General features: G+C 44.1%; 1 protein-coding gene and 1 long non-coding RNA gene across 6 annotated transcripts in view; both read right to left on the bottom strand.

Annotated features, from left to right (window-relative positions):
• The window catches only part of PLCL1 (phospholipase C like 1 (inactive)), a 231,462-nt gene extending 222,830 nt beyond the window's left edge, over positions 1-8,632 (bottom strand). The window contains exon 1 of the mRNA XM_052675374.1: positions 8,418-8,632. The gene's annotated coding sequence lies outside the window, so the exon portion shown is untranslated. The remainder of the gene's footprint in view (positions 1-8,417) is intronic.
• A 2,872-nt stretch (positions 8,633-11,504) lies between these two features.
• LOC128077116 (uncharacterized) overlaps positions 11,505-21,586 on the bottom strand; it is a 182,059-nt gene continuing 171,977 nt past the window's right edge. For all 5 annotated transcript variants that reach the window (XR_008204841.1, XR_008204837.1, XR_008204839.1 and 2 more), the window contains 3 exons: positions 20,527-21,150; positions 18,881-19,030; positions 11,505-11,627 (listed from right to left, as the gene is read on the bottom strand). This is a non-coding gene — a long non-coding RNA (uncharacterized LOC128077116). The remainder of the gene's footprint in view (positions 11,628-18,880; positions 19,031-20,526; positions 21,151-21,586) is intronic.

The raw sequence follows: 21,586 nt of genomic DNA, 5'->3' as shown, positions 1-21,586 counted from the left end.
CATGTGCACGTTTCTGGATGTCATTCTCCAAGTGAGAAATCAGGGCACTGCTCCCGTTGTTTTCTCCCATTTCCCTCAGTGTTCATATAATGATATAGAATAGCTCAGGATGATCAGGGGCCAACCACCAAGCCCTGAGAAAGGTACTGACACAGACCTCACCAATCTCTGCCAGCTAGTGATTGTGAAGTGTGAAAGGCAGAGCTTGCTGCCAGTTCTAAGCAGGACAATCAAATAGTTGAGAGTATAATTTCAGATATAAACCTTGGTTAGAAAACCCTTCTCTGCATGCTGATCCGACAAAGAGCTTCAAGATTGAGACACGAGAATTAAGAGCAGATGATCCTACATCTTCCGCTCCCCTTTCCAAAGGCATCAAGACTTCTGTGGGTCTCTCCAAATGGATCCAGATAATCTCTACAAAGCTGGGCAGGCAGCTAAGTGGTGCTTGCAGCCAGGCAGAGAAAAGGCTGGCTGTTCTCTCCCAGACTTTCACAGCTGCACAGAGCATAGTGTCTCCCTGTACCACCTAGTGAATTTATGACTGCTATGAATGTGTAACTGTTACCAGGGAAACCCAGAAACTACAAGTTTGGATCTTGGCAGCAAGATATAAGGGAAAAATATTTCACTCTTTAGGGGGTCAAAAAGGAAAGGCTGAAAAAAACATCCTAAACATCTTTGAATTGGAACAAAGTTGGGATAGGTTAATTATTCCAAAACATACAGTTATAGCTGTAATGTAATAGGTATAGCTGAAAGTGCCAGTGCTGTCCCTGTTATGTCACTCAGAAAACAAACATGGAAGATCAAGTGCAGAACGTCTAACTTCACACATCTGGACATATTCCTTAGACATTAGATCATTACTGCTGCCCTATAACTTCAGCTCTGACCAGTGGATATTCCTTATTCCTTCCTTATTGCACTCTACAACTTCCTGAAGGGAGGTTGTGACGAGGAAGGGTTTGGCCTCTTCTCCCAGGCAACAAACAGGACCTGAGGAAATGGTCCCAAGTTGTACCAGAGGAAGTTTAGGTTAGACATGAGGAAGAACTTTTTCTCTCAGAGAGTGGTCAGGCACTGGAATGGCTGCCCAGGGAGGTGGTGGAGTCATCCCTGGCAGTGTTCAAGAGGCGTCTGGATGAGCAGTTACGAGATACGGTTTAGTTTGTGGTAGCAGTGGTAGTGGGAGGATGGTTGGACTAGATGATCTTGGAGGTCATTTCCAACCTTAACATTCTATGATTCTATGATATAATGAGCTGCTGTTAGAAACATGATATCAACTGACCAATATTTTTTCAGAAAGTGCTGATAATTGCTACTTCTTGAGAAAAAGTTTACTTGTGTTGTACAGCAAAGAAAACATGTAGTGTGGATTTCTGGTAAACAGTGTGCAAATACCACTGCTGTTATGTTGACGTACTTTTTATAGCTTTTAAAAACTTTTTTTGTGAGAACTCATGCCTTTGGACACATGTTTTATATCTTTTAAGTGCTTGAGATTTTTGAAGTTGCGGAAATAACATTTTTGTCTTTTAGTAACATTAGCTGACATCTTATTTACGTTCCACAGTTAAATGAAAACAGTGCTTTTTAAGTTTATTTTTACTGAACTATTAAGTAGTTGAGAGACAGCTAATATTAGCTCTTACATGGGCCTGTCTGATTTCACTCACACTGCACATCATGTACAAGTTTGATATGTACTTGTGTTGCCTACAGATGCTTGCATCCTTACTGCAAAGTTAGATGACTGTTCCATAACAAGCACAGGAATGTGTTTGATCTGATTCACATCCTCCATCTAAAAAAACAGACAAGACCTGCTCACCAAGTAATAAGTCTGTCTTTATTTAGTTGGTGGCCTTGGTTCCTGGATTGCTGTGCCACAAGAGCAGTTTGAGTACAGTGAGACCCTTGTTATCTGGAAGATGGCTCAATGCTTGCTGTTGTGCCTTGTTTCTGTGGAATGATGACCAAGGAAACTATTGAACTATTGCAGGGATATATCATGAGAAAGATGCCCAGAGTCATCTGTCCACATGCTGTGATGCTGGCTCACGTTTCCAAAGCAGAGTTGCAGACAGAAGAGATCATGACAGCTCTGAAGAACTTTGCTATCTATGCAAGTTCCTTTTTTTATCCTTTGTAGTGAGTCACATTGCAAGGCTCCTTTTTTGGTTCTCTTTAGTTAGACTGCTGATTCCTTTATCTTGCATGCCTGACTTACCCTGAAACTTGTGACTTGGATGCAACAGGAGCTGTTGTCATATTTTTTCTCTCTGGAATGGTTGAAGTGTTATCCTTCCCCTATTTTTAAATTATTATTATTTATGAAAATGCTTCTTACAAAGACAGAATTCACTACCTGCAAAAATCTACATACAACCAGCTAGGGTCTGCCACACACACTTCAGGCAGAGTGCTATGGGATTCCCATGAAAATGACAGCATTTTGCTCTGAATGATAAACTCACGGTGATTCTGACCCCCACCATCTTCTCAGAGCTCGGTGTCCTTCTGTGGCCTGTGTGCCCATCCCAGTACGGTCTCAAAATTTTGACTTCTCTGGATCTACTTCAAAGTACCCACAAGTGATTAGTGGGAAGTACTGAAGCCCTGCCTGATCTCCTTATGGGTCTTTAGGAAAATAAAAGAGTAAATGCAGCTTAATAGGGCGTACAGGGAAAGAAAGAGAAGGAGCTGCTGTGTCTTGCATTCTTCAGCACAAACATATTGACTCCTTGATTCAGAAAGAGGGGGATGAAGGGAATGCATTGTAGAGAATCCTTACAGAGTAAGCTAATTCTCTTCCACTTATATTCATCCTCTTTTTTCTTTGGAGGTAAATGCACACCCAAGCCTGAAGAGACATTCAAACAACACTTGTATTTATTGAATTCAGCTGCATGGAATCACTGTCTCTTGAAGAAAACACTTGTGCAGAAACAGAAAATAGACTGTTATATCCAGTAACTGCATTGAGGCAGGCTGGTAATAACAATTTCTTCCTTTCCTTCTGGACTGCACTGTGATGGGGTTGATGATAAAACAAACAAACAAACAAAACGCCTGATTTCTAAAGTGCAAACCAATTGTGATAGACAAAAGCCCCTCTAGAGATAGCACTTTCTTGTTCACTTTATGGCTTTCTGGTTGTAAGCCAAAAGTCTTAGTAGCTGACTAAAGTTGCAACACAGATAAAGTTTTTAAAGGTGTAATTCATGAATCTAATAGCAACACTAAGAGAAGTGAACGTACATTGTCATCTCACTAGTGGATCTAGCTTCACATTTTCCTTGTAACACAGCTAAGTATCTGGGAGCAAGAAAATATCTGGGGTAACTTTCAGGCTCCAGTGGGTTTACTATTAGGAAAGAAGCCTTCCTACTGCCTTCATTAGGAAGAAAGGGGCACTGTGCAAGAGCAGCTTGTCAAAGCAGAGCCTCATCTTCAGCCCTGCATTGGAGGAACTGTGCCCGACAGCTGGAGCACATGGGGCTCCTCAGAAAGGTGATACACTGGCTGTGATCTGGCATGGGCCAGTTGGGAGCTGCTGGGCTCCACAAAAAGAACATTGCCAGGAAGGGAGAACTTATCATCTGGAATATATTTTGGCTGTACTGCACAAGTCAGTAGTGTGTCCATACACGCTTATGTGAGTACTGGCACTCTTTAAATGAAAGAGGTAGGGTTGCTTCGTGTCACTCAAGAATTTTTGCTATTCATTTTGCTGGAGCCATGATTTCTCACTAAATCAAAGCCTGAAATGCCCAGACAGGCTACTGCAGATTTATAAACCGAAGCCACAGCCTCCAGTTTCTATGACAACTGGCACCACACCTCTATAGGATCTAGCGCTGCAAACCCGTGACACCCTCTTTCTGTCACTCAGTAGTCACTCATGAGATTCATTTGTTCTTACTGTTGACAATAAGAGCTTCTTGTTTAAAAGCAGGTTACCCTGCTGGCTGCCTAGGGCTTCAGCATTTGGGCTTCAAACATTTTGAGACATGCTGATTTGCTTAAAAGCTGGAGTCTTTTCTGGAATGTTTTTGAATTGTATAAACATTCCTACTAGTTTTATGGATTCCTAAACTGTTATCTTTTTATGCAGGCACAAATTTAAGTTGACAGTGTACTTTCTAAACTTCCACTACAAGAGGCCAACTTGCTGTTGATAGAGCCACTTGATAGATATTCCTCTACAATGTCTTGCAAGGGAAGATTTTTCATTAACTCTGATTAGGAAAGCAACTTGCTATGTATCTATCTTTTGTCAGTTCTTACTGTGTTTAGTGTTTGTGGGACTCCTGGTGGTGGGAAGGGGAAGAGAAGAGGAAGAAAACACAAGGGTTGTTTAATAGGGAAAGGAAGGTATTTTCACTGAATGTTATGTTTGCCAGTTGCTATCATCTTGCAGCCAACAAAAGCCTCAGTGCTTTGAACCATCTCACTTACAGGCTGCAGTGTACTGGTGCTTTCCTTACACACATACTTCCTACCTCTCCTTAAGAGTGTCAGTGCTGCTTTAGAAGAGCAGCATGGAAAATATTTGCAATGACACCACCTGTGTTTTATTTTCCTTATTTTGGTGTCTGACAAAATCCTACGGTCCAAATGATCAAAAGAGACAAAGTCAAAACATGCTGCATTTAGGGTTTTAAGCCTGACTTGACCTTCTGCAAAATATATATTTTCCTCAAGCCATTCATTCTAACAGGCATTAGATTATGACAACCTTGTAAACACACAATCTAAAGAAAGTAGTGGATGTTTGCAACTGTTTTGAATTCTCCTGACTGAAGCAGTTCCCCACTAAAGCACAGAGTGCTTATGTTGGGTAGGATGCTCTCGCTTGCTGTGTTCTGCCTGCATCCTGAAGGCTCTGGAGGGAGTAAGGGCAGCCTCCTGTACTGAGGAGTTCCATGGAAGATACGCTGTGCATTAAAAAATAAATTGCTGTAATCACTTTCTAATCATCTGCCCAATTGCAGGGCTAAACAGATTCCAGGTGGTACTGATACACTATGTGCACTGGTTTCCTGTGTTCCCAGCAGCATGGCTGAGCCTTGGGAACAGCTGGCCACTGGCATCCCTGGGGGGTTTGATGAACTGTCAAATTCTTCTTTGTCTAGTTTCTCTTGCCTAGTTTGCCTCAAATTATCAATGAGCTTTATTATTTTACACACACGACATTTAAATCCATATAGGTGACACTTTTCATGCTGAAAATGCACTACACTGTTGTCAGGCTTTCCAGCTGGCTGAGTCGCAATAAAAAACATTCATTTGGAAACTGAGCAGGGAAGGAAAAGAACTTGGAAATGTATTTTCTAATGCTTTCATTTAGATATTCCCAACGGACCATGCAAACAATTCTTCCCATCTATATTACGAAAGAAGTCAGGAGAGGTGGTTTTTTTGTTGTTTTTGTTTTTTTAAAGTCTTTTAAAATTAAAACCTTGGAGAGCTTAATTAAAAGTACTGTAAGAAAAACATGCAGTTCACTTACAGCAATTGACTTGAGGCTTACATACTACTGCCAAATGCTGGAATGAAGAATGTTTTAATATTGAAGTGGGACAGGAACAACTGTTTTGTGCGTTATATTAAAAAAAAGAAATACTTAGATTCCATGTCAATACTAAAAAGGAAGTTGTTTTTTTTTTTTTTTTTTTTTTTTTTTTTTTTTTTTTTTTTTTTTTTAAATTTGTAAATAGACCTGAGTTTTTTATGGACCAGCTGGCAAATGGGATAAATGGCCTGGGAAGCAGGTCTGGGCCAGATATAGGTGTTTGTGTGTGAGGAACAGCCAATGGATGGACCATGAGGTCCAGGACAACTCATAGAGAAACACTGTGGTTCTGGGGGGTGAGTGGAAGACTCATTTATGTACACATAGGACTGTGTGTGTGTGTGTGTGTGTGTGCATCTCTGTGCATGAGGCAACTTAAGATGACTCAGAGGTCAACTACTAAGACTACTGCCTAAGGCCAACTAATGGGATGATCCTTATTGTATGTTTATGCATGTTTCCCACAAACATGCCTTCATTCCGATGAACCATGAAAGAGAAACAGGATGAGTCTCATGGTGCTGTTTTTGTTTGTGTGAGTACTGAGTATGGGACAGAAATGGGACAGAAACAGGTAGAAGGAGACCTTAAAGCCCTTCCTGCTCTGCGTGCTCAAGCTGCCCATGACCCTATTCAGCCTGGCCTTGAACACCTCCAGGGATGGTGTTTCTCTCTGTGCTGACCCTCGTGCAACTGGTGGCAGTACATGCTCAGCCTCCCTACCAGATTCTACAGGAGACAAACTATAGAGGCCTAGGCACAGCTTTATAGCATCATTACGTGCATCTTTCCTCATACGCGTAACTGTAGCACACTTAAAGTTGGTTCCTTTTTATCCGTTCTTCTTTTTTTTTTTTCCCCCTGCACATCCTTAAACGCCTGTTCTGAGACTGAATCCTCCCCCCGTGCCTGCTCGGATCGCCTGGGCATCCTTAGCAAGGGATTTCCGCGGGCGCTTTCGCGGTGAGCCCCGTGTTCCGAGAGCGCGGCGGGCAGCCCACGGCCGCTGCCTCGCCCGCCCTCTGGCGGCGGCGCGCAGCCACGGAGCCGCGGCCGAGCCGCTTTGCGGGAGCCCGGGTCTTAATGGGGGCGGCTCACGTTTCGCGGGGAGCGGAGAGGCAGCCATCCTGCAGGGCGCACCGCGGTAGTTTCTGCTGTTTCCCCACGAGTTGTGATTTTCTAAGGCCAGTGTTACTCAGTGTTGGTTAGAATTCAGTTAAGACAAAGGAGAACCGTTCAATCCCCAGACTTCAGCTCACACCCTCTCGACATCTGTTTTTCCTGGTATTTATGGCGAGGCTTTGCTGTGCTACCTGCTGCGTGGTGTCATGACTCCTAGCAATGAGCAGCACTTGTGTTTTCCAGCTCACTGAGTTGTCTACCTGCACTGAATTTTATGTGTGTTTTAAATTAGCCTCACTGGCTTCAAAGCCTATATTTTTCCATGGATAAAGTGTTTTTGGTTGCCATGAACAGAAAACAGTAAGAATCAGGTAGCTGAGCTGGATGCAAAACTGGAGTGATGAGAAAAGGTAACTATAGAGACAGGATTTCCCCTGGCACAGAGGAAATAAATTAGCATCATGACTCAATAAACCTGGGCAAAGGTTCCTGCCAGAGATCAATTTCTGAAGTCTCTGTCTATATGACTTTCAATTGATTGTCTAACATGATGGTGCTAGTGGTTTTCAGCTTCAGTACACCACCAAACACAACAGAAACAGGCGCAGAAGTGACATAATATAATACAGATTGATTCATCCAGCAAGGATGCTACCTGGAGGTGAGGCTTAGGGAAGGACTGCAAGGGTTATTAAGGCTAGCTTCCAAGAAGTGGCCAGACTCTGAGTTCTCTACCAACTACTACAGCAATAGCCTTTGTGTGGTTACACCTCTGTGCACTCAGTATGAACTGAGGGCTCAAAACCTCTCCATGTAATGATCAGCAGAGCCAAAGTGTTTGCACTGAACCAAGAAGTCAGGCAGTGCTGGTCTAGAGCGACAGAGCAAGAGAAAACTCTACATCCAGACTGCAATCACAGCTCAGGTTGTGCAAGTCATGCAGAGCAACAACTATACATCACGTACAACGGGGAATCACAGCTCAGAAAGTTTTGTTGGGGCATTTGTTCTGAGTTTCAAAGACTTGAACAGATTGTAGCAGCAGAGCTCAGTGGAGCCCTACATGTGACCTGCTAACATTACAACAAACTCACAGAACACTGAAATGACTCAGACTTCGGTGCACAAACAAAAAGTTCATTTGTCACACTGTTTCCACAGAGCAGGGCTCTGAGCCCAGACTAGTCAGTTGTCAAGACCACGTTCCCAACACACCATTAACAATCATTTATGATTCCCTAGGTGCACAAATGCCCCTAATATCAAACGCTTGCCTGATAAGTGGTTGTAGGGTCCTTGTACCCTGAGCAGAAAGGGGTAGCAGAAGCATGCATATCAGTGAATACTCAGGAAACACACCATCAACACCCCTCATTATGGAAGTTTTTTTTGCAATGAGAACACTGGATAGGACATCTAAGCCTGCTTTGTCTTATTGAGATTACAGGAATAGAGGAAATAGCACACTGAATTATGCCACATTCAAATGAGCAAAACCTGCAGAAAGGCCACGCATGCCTAAACGAATGAACAGCCAACCTGCCACAGCTCCTTGCTGCCCTCAGCACATGGGCTGTGCTAGTATACTGCTATGCATCAACATCAACCACACTATGATGCAGAAACAAATGCAACACCTCCAAACTCTATAACCAAATGAGCAAAACGCAGTTCAGATAAAATACTGTAATAAAACCACACTGGTTCTTACCGTGAGATGCTTCTTACAGCAGACCTAGTCTGGAGGAGCAGCTCTTGAATCGTGTGGAAGCAGAGATCTGCAAGCCAAGAAATAAGGTCTTTTCTCTTCTGTAGAGTGATAAAGCCATACACCTGTGCTTCCTCACCAGGAGGTCACAGGGTAAAACCTGTGGTAAAAGCCCGGCCGGAGGCAATCACAGGTGGCAATACCCCAGCGTTATCAGAACGCATGCCCACATTTCCACTTGTACCGTCTGTGCAAGCTACCCAGTCCCACTGCGTCCCATACAGCACGACGCAGCAGCACTGAAGCGCTCGGATTCACTTGCAGTGGGATTACATGAGAAACGCAGGTCCTGCTGTCACGGACATTACAGGTCTGTGTTCAGAGAAACGATTTCCAGGCTTTTCCACAGTTTAAGAGAAAATCTTAGTCACTGTTTTACAACTTTGCCATTATCTAGGTGTAACCGGCACAGACAATGCTGAACTTTTAATTATGCTGCACAGTTATCAGGTGATGTCTTTTACTGCTTCAGGGAACAACGGATTCACCTGTAGCTGCTTCAAAGGCAGCGGTGCAGTGGTGTCTCGTAAAAGAAAGTTAGCCGAGGTGGCGCCGGAACGGCACAAACACAATTACTGTCCGCCTTCTGCCGTGCGGAGCTCCTGTGCTGTGTGTGGCTCAGGGGGCAGCCGCAGCCCCCGGGCAGCTCACGTTTTCCCGTGGCAAATCGCGCAGCTCGGCACGGGCCGCCTCTCACGGGGGCAGCTCAGGGACGCAGAGCTCTGAGGAGCGGTAACGGCCGCCCGCAGGAGGCCGGCAGGGGGCAGCAAACCCCTTCGGGAGAGCGGCGGCGGCCGCGCGGCGAGAAGCCGCGAAGGGGGGAGCTGGGTGGGCCCGACGGTCCGCCCGCTCGCAGCGCTCGGGCGCGCCTCGCGCCTCACGCCTCGCGGCCGCCGGCGTCCCGAGGCGCCCCGCCGCGGTCCGGTCGCCGTGCACGAAGGGCGCCGGGAGGTGGCGGCCCTGCCTGCTCTCACCGCCTCCCTCCGCAGCCGCGCTTGGGACCGCCTGCGGACGGCGGCGCTGAGCGGGCGTCTCGCGGCCGCGTGCCGGCGGGCCCGGGCTGCCGGTATGCAGGCGTGAGCTGTCCTGCGGCTTCACTTCTCCGCCTCTCGTTCACCTCCGGCAGGGCTCGGGGTTACGCGTATTCGTTGTTTCTTCTAAACCAAGCGCTACGCTCGGCTGTGTTGCGAATGAACACAGTTTGCGAACCCGCTCGAAGCAGCGGTGCTGAGCTCGGGCTCCGGCTCGCACGTGGCAGCCGAGCTGCAGAGCAGCAGTCCCGTCCCGTCCCGGCAGCGCCCTCCGTTTGCACACAAACACCTGTCGGAACAGCGGCCGGCGGTGCCTTGTTTCCCCTCATTGCCTTCCCCATTCCCCCGCCCAGGTCCCTTCAGCCTCTCGATTTCGTCCTGGTAAACACTTCGATGCTGAGAGAGGTGCTAGCAGGTTTCTGTGTATTTGTACGTACAAGTCGCTCTTCCTGAGCTGCGTGTCTAAGCAGCGCGATTCCTGTGACCGCCACCTGCGTGCTTTGTGTTTCACGGCGGCCTCGTCTTTGCTCGGGGTGAGTCTGAGCTGCCCTGCAGGCACTAATGAACCCGAGCTTCTTGCTGTGATTGCACGCAGCTGGCCCCTCCACACGGCAAGGGAGGAAGGAGGGCTGCAAGAGTTCGCCTTAACGACTTGAATGCCCGTTTCCCACACGTCTTCTCTAGCACGAACTAAAATAGTCCACTTGCAAAGAACCTGATTCAGCTTTCTCGATTCCACAATAACAGATGGATTGCTAGACTGTTTACTGTTGCTTCCCACAAACTTCCTGTTAGTAAACTCCTGTATTATTTATGAAACAGAAAAATTACAAAGAAGTAACCTAGCAGATTACTGCCTGCCGATGAACCACTGCCAGAGAAACTTTTTATACAAATATGCGTATGAGAGCAAAGATCGCTTCTGCTGCTGCTTTTTGGTGTTATTCTCACAACTGTTGTTTCACAATATCCCGCAGCCCTGCCTGAATGCGTGACCCTGCTGAGCTGCGCTCTCAAGTGGTATTTCCAGCACCCAGACACGGGCAAATCGAGGTATCAAACAGTGGGTGAAGGTACGAGAGAGATAAAGAAAGGAAAGAAAGCATGCGTGCATTGTCTGCTCTGCGTAAGGAATGGTTGGAGCCTTTTTTGTTTTACAGTGACAACGATGGGCGAGCTGTTGCTAATTCCGTATTAATCTCTTCTGCCCTAGTGTGTGAAGCCTGCTGTCTGTTGGTAGAAAACAGAGCTATCGACCACCTTCGTACCACTTCTGACACGAGTAGGCAGTAAATGCAAAGGAAATATTTTCCTCTCCGTTTGGCTGTTAAATACCACAAAACACGCGAGCTGAGCGGAGCACTCTGTTAGCGCGGCATGCTGTAGCTTAGGTTGATTTCTGACTTTGACCAGAGGGGAGGCCAGCCTAGAGCCCACTGCATAATCGTATCGACAAAGCTCGTTAATTTAAGGATTAGTCCGTAATAGAAAGGAGCAAGACTTAGAAATAGAAATCTTGTCTGTTACCCACAGTATTTGTAGTGATTCTGGAAATAACTTGACCTAACACAGTTATTCTGTTTTTAAAATAGTTGCTATTTTACTTCCCCATCTTTCTGTTCCATTTATACATTCTGTATGAACAAATTGGCTGTTCTACCTGATATTTATGATTGTAGACATGCATTGCATATGCATACAGAAACAGACTGAAAATGTTCCTGATCTGAGATACAGATAAGTCTTCCTTGATATTTTTCTTGGATTCCCAAAGCTGAAATCAGCACTCCAACGAGCACTGCAGACCGATCGCTTTCTGTTGTCAGCCTTGCCACCATGGATCATTTACTGCACAAAGTTTAACAACAACAACAGAAAGCTGCTGTGTGTTGCAGGCATCTGCAGGACTCTGATTTAACAATCATACACCTTTATGAGAACAGCTCCTGCAAACAACTGAGATTGAACGGAACAGGGCATTTCTGATCCTGGGGCAGAGCTCGTTTGTGCGCGTTAATCAGTGAGACAGCATCATGTAACTAATTGCTCGTTTCAAATAATGATGTCTTCTCTGGTCAAATTCTCTCTTCTCTGTGCCTTCAAACACTCTCACTCCGAGCTCCTATTGACAGAAAAAGAATGCATTTTATTAAGGGCAGACGACCAGCAGTATCTCGCTCCTGATGCTCGCTCCTCTGACAGGGAGCTCGTGACAGATGTTTCTGTGCTTTATGCAAATGGAACTTCATGGATCAGTTTTCCTTTTCTCTGTGGAATTTACGTAGCTGGAAAATAGGGATCCAGCTCCACGGCATGAAGGAAAAAAAAACAACAAAGCAAAAGCCATTGACCAAACAGGCAGCTGAGAGCAAGCAAGTGGTACACGTGCAATCAAATGGTTGTACTGCTGGCTCCTCGGGTCCCTTCGAGTGCCTTCAGTCAGGCGGTGCACGCAGTGCAGGTTTTGTGGCTTGCTCTGCCACCATGCTATTGCTCACAAGTCGCTTCTGAAAGATGAACAAATCTTTCCCAGGCTGTGTGTGATTGCTCCTTCGCAGATCATTCCTTTACCCTCTCCGAGGTGCTGCTTTCCTTCTCACAGTCGTTACGAATATCTGTATTAGATTTAATATGGACGTGTAATAAAAATACTGGAGCTGAATTTGCATACGAAGAAAGGTTTGCAGCCTGTATCTTATAGTGTGTAACATATACATGTACAATATAAATGTCAAATAAACTGTATGGATTTAGTTGTGCTTTTTATGATAGCACAGAAAACTGGGTTTGTGAAAGTGACTGCTGAACAGGAGATGGAAAATTTCCTCCCTGTTTATAAATAAATAGGGATAATATTTCTAATATAATAATACAAAATAAACAACCCCAAAAACTAGCAAATTAGTGGAGGTTTAAAGGAAAATGTAGTTTTACAGATTATTATATAGTACAGAAAAGAAAATTCATATTTAGTAATTTCTAAAATATCATGTAATAAGGAGAGGTCGTTGAATATTCCCTGCTATTACCCTAGGAAATTGTGAGATTCCTAAATGCCAATGACTAAAGAAAAATGTTTGTTTTTTTAATTGCTGTTACTAAATAAAATTAATACAGTTCTTTCAAACTGATCTGGTCTTCTTGCATTATTTTTAATTTTATATTTTAAGACTTCTGTGCAAGTATTTTTTATTATCAGATATCAGATTGTGTCTAATAGATCCTCAGTAATACGCCTGCACCCGAATTTCTCCTGCCTTTTGTTCACCTTGCATATTTTTGGTGTTTTAAAAGGTATTTTGGCTCTTGGAAATATTTTATTGGAGATTTATATTTAGAATATAATTTGAAGTCTGTATCTCGTACACTGTAAGCATTCAGTTGGAAACTGGTAATTTTTCTTTAATTTAAGCTTGGTTTTGTATCATAATATTGTACAGAATCTTGTCTCCGTATCACGAGTGCTGAAAGCTGGGAGGAGAGCTTTATCTGATTCACATGTACCATGTAGTTGTGCTGAAAAGTTCCTTTCTGTACTTTTTTTCTTTCAATTTAAATTCACAATGGGATTACTGATTTTGCATGCATTTACTGTAATTGAGTTCTTTAGGAAAAAATACCCACCCAAAGATGAAGTGCCAGTACCAGGAAAAGAAGCAGGGCTGCATGTGTAAATGACTATCCTGCTATACTGAATGTAACTTAATTGGACAGCAAATAATTAGCAATACGTTGGTACATCTTATATCGCGTCTGCCTTTGCAAGCTGCTGTTCTGCAGGTAAGGTGCCATTTCAGCTAGGACCTGTGTCTGAAGAGTCAGATGTCATCCTGGAATCAAGTATTAATAGAATAAATTTAATTTTAGTTTTTCATAAGTGCAGCTGCATTTTCTATTTAATTATAGGTTCCCACAGTAGTAATTTTTCCATGACCTGCTCAATCTCAAAAGTCAGAAAATTGCTTCTTTTTTAAAGCTGACAATAGCACGGTATGTTTCCAAAGGAAAAAGACAAATTACAGAAAATCATTACTTTAAGCATATTTAAATAGCCAGGAAGAAATCCTAATTGAAAAGTTTGCTGAAACCTGAAAAAGTTAGCGGTGCTTTTTAAAATTATTATTATATATATTTTTAATTATCTCACATTGTTTGTATCTTTAGGAGTTGTGATTCAATGCCTTTCACTTCTCGGCTCACTCGCCATGCCCCCCTTTTCTCTCTGGCAGGGTTAGACAGAACGTTTTTAGGAAGCGATGGTTTTAACTGAGGGGGAATTAATTTGCAGATGTGTTTAATAATCCAAACTGATTGTAGAGAAGCTGATGTGAAGGTAATGGGAATCTTCATATTTCTTTGTCTACATTTCAAAGCAGTCTGGGAGCCTTTATTTTCCAGCAGTAGCTAGTTTCCCTAGTTTCCAAAGGGGAAATTGCTGTTTTAAAAGAATTTTGCAACCATATAATTATCGTAATATATGTACAGGTGATATTGTAGCATATTTATGTTAAAGTTTAACATGATTTAAGTCAATAATTGACCTAGAAATGAGCAACGTTACAGTAATCCTTAAATGAGTATGTACTTTAACAATGTCAGCTTGGCTAATGAGTAGGAGTGTGATGAAGCCGGTGCCCAGGCCACCATGCAGCCCTGGCTCCAGCTTGCTCTTTTCCTGAAGCGCTGTGTTTGGGGAAATGCAGGTGGGGATTTAAGGATTTAGGAATGCACAGGTGTCACGCAGTAAGGTCAGGAAATGGTGCTGCTGACTGCGGGCGGGTGGTCCTGTGATGGGGCAGCAGGGTGTCTGCAGCTGCTGGCAGCCAGTCCCCTTCTGTCCCTGTTGCTTTCCATCGCAGGGCAACTTGGGCAGAGCCACGTTCCACATGAGATATCACAAAATAGACTCAAAAATCATGACATCTAGCTCATCTCTCCAGGCACCTACTCATCTGTGTGTTAGGAGAAATGTGGTCCTGCACATGTTACTGCTGTGGGACACCAGCTCGGAGCTGGGCTGACTAACCATGGCACATCTGCCCTTTGCTCCTTGTCTGGCTGTGGTCTGTGCTGTGCAGAGCAGCTCCCATGGAGCAGAGCAGAGTTTATGTGACTGGTTCCGTGGGGCAGCTCCAGGCCTGCAGAAGGGCCAGCACAGAGGGTATGGGCACCATGAGAGGAGGAGAGCTTATAGTGGAAAGTCACTGGCATCTCCTCACCTGAAGGAAGCCTTTCCCAGGGTCCCTTCTGCTGCCATAAAGTAACTGGAAAAGTGTTGCCTTCCCAGGTGGGTAGCCATGGTAATACATCTTGAACAGTTTCAGCAAGGGAAAACACAGAAGAAGAAATCACTCTTCATCATCTGCTGAGGCTTTTGCGCTTTTCCTCATCCCTGTGTTCCCCATGTTCTGTCTTTAAATGAGTGTAGCTCTTACAATTAGGCCCAGGCCGTGGTCCAGTTAGAGAAAGCGATGATTAGGGCGATCCTTATTATGAAGCAGATGACCATTAGAGGAGGAATTGGATGTATTCTGTCTTATTTTCAATGAACCAGTAGGTCAGCTTTACCCAGGTGGCTCTCGCTATAAAATGTACAGGGCAAGCTTGGGGTATTGTTGTCTGCATAAATGCTGGGGCAGCTCCATGGTGATAGAAATGGTTATAACTGCCAAAGCTGATTCCACCTTCGTGTCTGTAACATAATGATCTAACTCAAACCATTTCTGCATGAGGCAGAACCTTTCTTTTTAAGGTTATTTAATTTTAAAAGTTTAAATGTAAACTGAAGCTTCTTTGGTATTGACTCTGGTTAATCGCCCAATACATTAAGAGACCAAATGTTCACCTAAAGGAAAATTAATGGGCTAGTTCATGGCACAAAGGCGGTTCAAAGGGAGCAAAGAAGGCAGGACTACATCCACCACCTGTAGTTAGTCATGCTTGCCTGATACTTTCACTTTCCACCACTTTGTTTCCTTCTTTGCTGGTGAGGAAAAGTGGGAGCTTCCTTATGAGGGAGAAATTTGATTTTTCTTGGATTTTTTTTCCGATGTGGTTTTAATTTTACTTTAATCTTTCAGTCATTTATTAAAATATGCCGTCATGTTTTACGACCCACCTGGTCCCAGACCACGCTGATCTGGAGAGCCTTGTTTCCCTGACAGCTGGCTGATCACCAACACAATCTGATGGGGACTGGGCGACTCAATGGAAGGACCTTGACCTGCTGCCAGCCGCTCTTTGTTGGGCGCTTTCAGGCCGAGGCCTCCCCCAAAGATGAAGGTGATTTCTATTTGCCAAAGTGGAGAGACAACAGGAGGAAGAATAAAGAGAATCTTCTAAGCAGTCAGCTGAACTTGTTCAGACTGATACCAGCCTGCAGCATTCAGACGGCAGCTAACCCAAGGTTTCCCTAACCTTGGCAGAAGTGCGGGAAATAGTTGTAGGAGGATGAAGTGTTCTTGAACCGTTTATCCAATGTATCAAGCACAAGAAGGCTTTTCTGCAATATTAAGCATGTGCCTCTCTTTTCTTCCCCTTTAAAGAAACTTTTTATTGTAGATTATAAAAGGGGGAAAAAAAATCAGTCTCTGTCTGCTTGTGGACCCCTGTGCTGCTTCTACATTACCCAAGGACAAAGATGCAAATCAGGACCTCCCCAGTATAATAGCATTTATATGGCAAATTTCTTGCTGAAGTCTTACAGTAAAAGCAAAAGGTTAAAAGAAATAGCGGTACTGACGTGTCGTTTTAAACAGAAAGAAAAAAAAAATTAACCACATTCTTAAAAACATCAGGCAGAGCTTCCCTGGAAGCATCAAAAACAGCATTCCAGATAAAAGCAGCATGATGTGAAAAGACCTGATCAGCAACAGATTGATGTCTGGGCTTGGGGACTAATGTAAGAACTTAAAGACTTGGCTAGAGAATATATCTTGAGAAGCATAAACATATAAGAGGATGCCAAACCATGAAAGGCTTCCTTTGCACTGAGAATTCAGAAAACGGCGTGTTGACAAGCGGAGAAGCCAATGCTGCAAGCAAAGCACATAGGGTGATGAATAAACTCAGCCTTTAGGAGCCTAGGATGAGATCTAGAAAGGGGCCAACCTATTCAGGCACAGCCTTAAGAGTTTACACCCAGCTTTTAGGTGCCGCCAAGCCTCAGACCTATCCACCCAGCTGCCACCCAGTGCTGCCATTGCTGCATCCCACCAACTAGGGTGGCTGGGTTTGATGCCACTTGGCTGCCTCAAAGCTTTGCTCCATCTCAGCATGGCCAGGAGGTATCTTGAAGCATGCCTGCTGGCTCATTCCAGTGCAGGCAGAACCAAAGGCCACACCTCTTGTGTCACACTGTATGTAACATGCAGAAAATACTTCTCCCTGACTCCTCCTGCACCTGATAGTTGTCCTCCCCAAGTCAGAGTGTTGGCTGGTCTTAAGGTGCTTCTCTTAAGGTGAGAATGGAAACTCCCAGGAGACTCCATGTAGCCCTTCTCCTGCTGTCCTTCCTGTGGCACAGAGGGTTGCGGTGAGTGCTTGCCTCAGCCGAGGCCATCTCCATGACTGCCTCGGAGCATGGCTGCCTGTAAACCTCCAAGCAACAGGCAAGGCAAAGGGACAGATGTGGTTCATGTGGTTCTTCAACACGAGACCTGGTCACCTTTTATGAACTGGAGGAGTTCCTCCGGGATGCTGGTAGCAAAGCAGCATTTCTCTATTGTGAGAATAAATCACAGTCTTCCTCCAGCTGAATTTAAAATTGTAAAGTTCAATAACAAGCCCAGAAATACACATAAAAAGTGGGCCAGCTACGAAAAAGCAGTTATTAAGAAGCTAAATAGATCTAAGCCAATGTGCAGTCTGATTTTTAACGGATAAACTCAGTTTAAATGCTCTCTTCTATAGAGAATAGATGTATCTGCAAAAACATGGGATGTGCATATTGTAATCAAGTGGAGAGGAAAAAAATAAACTTTATCTAAAAGAGCAACTGAAGAGTGCAATCCAAAGCAGAGAACTCGGATGACTTTGTCTTTTTGCATTTAGCAATCCTACCACGCACCAACCCAGACTAAACCCTGCCTTTCTCTGGTGTGGAAGAGATCTTGAAAGTCCTCTAAACTCGTTGACTCACTCCACTTTTGCCAGGCTTCCCACGTAAGCATGCAGATTGAAATACAGTCACAGCTCAAGATGTGCTCCTGCTATTGTCAGTCTCTGGGAGGCTGACCACCTCCTGGGGAGTGCCATTAAGTACTGCAGCACCTCTGCCTCCTGCACGGCCATTAGTGACTGTGCAGCTGATGGCTCTCATCTGTGTTCGGCTGGCAGGCATGGTACCACCGAACTTGAGCTCACTTATCACAATGGCAATCAAGTTGGAATTTAATTATCTGCTGGAGAGAAGCCCTGACAGCTGTGGCGTAGGTTTTTCACTGTAGATGTTGCCTTGATCACAAGAAAAATATCAAGGGCTGGTGAGAAAAGCCATGTTCTAAAAGCATCTCTGCCTGGGTTAGACCACTGCCTACCACAGAGGTACGTGCGATTATCTCGAAGCTGTTTATTGGCTGTTGTGTCAGATTGTGGCTCAAGTTTGCCTTTACTGAAAGCTGTCCTCAGGAATCCTTTCACTCCACCAGAAGTAACTTTTCTTTTCCAAGGCTGAGGCTGGGGGTGCAATCTGCTCGCTGCATTGGCCCTGGTGTTGCTAGAGGGAAACGCAGGCTCTGCTACCTGCCTGCCAGAGCGCCTGCTGATGGCAGTGCACTAGCAGCAGCTGCAGTGAGGTGAGACCTCCCTGTTTCCTTACAGTGATGGCTATCATTAAAGGACCCACACTGGGAGCCAGAAGTCACTCCCTTTGACATTTCACACTTTGGTATCAACTCATGAAAGTCGCTAAAATCAAACTGGGTTTGGCCACCATGGCCCATTTTAAAATCTCTCAGCAGTGAGGATGGGCATTGCCTCGTGGGTAAAAATAGGTGTTTTCCTAAACTGCAAAGCTTAATTGCTTTTTCTTTCTCCTGAGAAATGTAACACCACAGCTAAACCAATGGGAGAGAGGTGCAGAAGTAGGGAAGATGAAAATTAGGCTGGGCTTTGGTGTTACATGTCAACAAAGTGTGATGTGTCTCTGTCAGGATGACCTGGCACATTTCTCCATGATGATCCCTCTCAGGTTCCCTCATGTAACCACTGGTTGTTTTCCACAGGGCTTTGTAAAGCACCATCCTGCCGTTAATCACATTGCTCTGAGGTGCACGCTTTGGCATGCACTGGCCTTCGCCTACCATTTATCTTTTCTCTTTCCCAGCATCAGTGCTGTTGCTCCCAGCACCAGCCTGGGAGGAGCAGCATTCTGACCTTGATTTGAAGAGGGGTGAAGCCTTCTTTGCCTTCAAAGATGCTTTTCTGTTCATGACCTTCCTGCTTGGAGCCTTTCTCTGTCTGCAGGCCACCAGGAGATGCAAGCATTGATGCAAGCTGGTGATTCCCAGCCTTCCTGGGCTGCACCTGGAGGTTAGACACACAACATATGCGTTGCTCCTCTTGCAGTGTAGGTATTTATTCTTTACTCATTTAGGTTTCCTTTGGCATAGAGGAGCTCATGTTAAAACAAAAAATTAAAAAGCATCCCTTCTGATATATTGCATCTTATGTGTTATTGCAGAAGCCAGAGTAATGTGCAGCTTAGTGGATGGCGAGGGTCTGCCAGATGCTGAACTGCCACCTACCCTTGTGTAGTGGGTGGCACGTCTGCATGGTCCTGTCCTGTGCAGCATGGGCAGTGTGAGCACCAGTCTTTGAGAGCCTGGGGAAAGCCTTGCTCACCCAAAAAGCTCATTCACTGCAATCTGTCTCATGCTTTAACAGCCCTTGCTGACTGCAATTAGGATTCGGGGAAACATTTGGAAATTCTGGAGTTAAAAGTCTGTAAGTTGCATGAAGATAATACTTAATAAACATGAATACATGGTAGGACTTTTTTTTTCCCATCTTCTTTATATGACTTTTAGACTTACAAGCTTTTATCTTATTTTATGAGGCCATGTGAAATAAATTAAATGTAACACAAGATGCTGTTAAAAAAGATTTTATGACATCAAGAACTGGTTCTATATTAGGACCAGATCCTGCATAGACTGATGCATGTGAGTAATTTTGCTCTCATAGATAAGCTATTGAACCAAGCGTGGCCAACCATTTAAATTTTCAGAATCGGGCCCTCATTTTGGAAACTCTTACCATTGTTAAATCAATGCGAAAGTGAAATCTGTCTCCTCTCAAAAGGAAATTGCCAAGACTTTCTACACCAAGATTTGGGATCTGTAGAAAATGAAGTCTTTTTATTTTTTTCTTCCCTCCAATAATCTGTTCAGTGAACAAGCTGTGAAAAATAGTTCTATATTTTTTCCATGTGATGCAGCAGACGGTAAATTTCCATTTAAAAGAATGATCAGAGTAGCTGCTGGCACTGAACTCTGTTGTCTTAGTCAAATCTACTTACAAAGAGTTTACAGCAATACAATAGTTTATTATTTCACTCAACCAGAAATCAGATGAAAAAGGCAAAGGGGAAGCCTGAAGTAGGTTCATGGTCAGAATTCTTTTCTTTTTTAACATCATCTTTTTTAAATGCAGGAGTTGAGATCAGTAGTTTTATGTGTAAGGAGGAGAATATTTCTTTTCACCTCTACTTTTGTATGCCATGAAATAATCAGACTTCACACTTCTATAGCGCCTTTCTTCTGGGGATCTGAAAGCACTTTACAAACATTAATTAAAGTCTCACAACACCCATGCGGAGGTAAAGCAGCATTGTTTGTGCATCTAATGCAGAATGCTTAACCTGATTCTTTAAGTACTATACAAGGACTACAGTAAAATAATGGAATATCCAAAGCAAATTAATCTAACTGAATTGCTAGGAGCGTATGTATATATGTGCATGTGTTCATGTGCATGACTGCAGCTGTATGTATATTGCTGTTTGCCTTAGATCACACTACCTCTGCCCGACATATTCCATCCATTGTTGTCTCAGGCGATGCTGTGAGTGCTGCCTCTCTCTGCAGGGTCTCTCAGTTCCATATATAACTTGATTTCTTCTTGGAAACTGGGTAATCTCTCATCACTGATAAGGCTGGAACTACTTTTAGAAGTTAAAAAGCTTGAAAAGCAAAATGAACCCCAAAATTTCCTCTGCCTGCGTCCCACTCTCTCTTGCAATTTAAAAATGCTTCTGGGTCACCTGCTTTGGTTTGGTTTCTTAATCCTCATCATGTCTCCTTTCTGTAAACCTTGCTTTCTTCATTTGTCTGACGTCATCTCTAAGATCTTCAGCACAGAGATAGCACTTTTATCTCTGTGAAGTGTCATGCAAAGTTGTGGTGGTACATAAATATTTAATAGTATTAGCGATGGGGATTAGAGTCCTGGAGGAGCATGTTTCCTCCCTTGCAGAGGCAGAACATATAATTTGTGCTATCTCTGCCATGGTGAGAGCTTCTCTGCTTCCATTTTTCAGTTGCCACTGCCGTGATCTTGCTGAGGCTGTTGTGATACACAGCTCCTGGGTGGGAATGGTTTGGCTGAGTGAAGACTGCTCCTTCAGTTTGGTGATCTGCATGAGACTGAAAGTAAATCCCCTATAAGTGGGTTTCCCTTTTTTTCTTGTTAGTGACATGAAAATGTGGTGAAGCATTCCAACCTTCTGATACCTATCCTATGGTTGTAACTATCTTTATTTGGAAAAGAAAATCAAATGTACCTTTAAGTAATCTCACAATCACTTTGGGGTGAGAACTTAAAACTTCTTATCAACAAAAAAGCGGAACAGACGCATGCAGACTTTCCCAAGCCAGTTCTTTTGGGACAGTCCTGGTTATGTCTGGTGATGCCTGCTCCAGCCCTGCAGAAGGATGTGACCTGGATGGAGGCAGGGAGCACGTGTGGGGTCCTCTCCCTGCAGCTGTGGGGTTTAACTCACAGCTAAACCCTTGCAGCACTTCTATCATACAAGAGCCCTTCACAAAAAATGTTTTCCTTTAGCTCAAGGTAAGCTTCATC

The sequence above is a fragment of the Tympanuchus pallidicinctus genome, unplaced genomic scaffold (assembly GCF_026119805.1).
Source record: "Tympanuchus pallidicinctus isolate F22 unplaced genomic scaffold, pur_lepc_1.0 scaffold15, whole genome shotgun sequence".
Classification (NCBI taxonomy): domain Eukaryota; kingdom Metazoa; phylum Chordata; class Aves; order Galliformes; family Phasianidae; genus Tympanuchus; species Tympanuchus pallidicinctus.
Note: the sequence above shows the minus strand (reverse complement) of the source record. Positions and strands in the feature narration are given on the sequence as shown.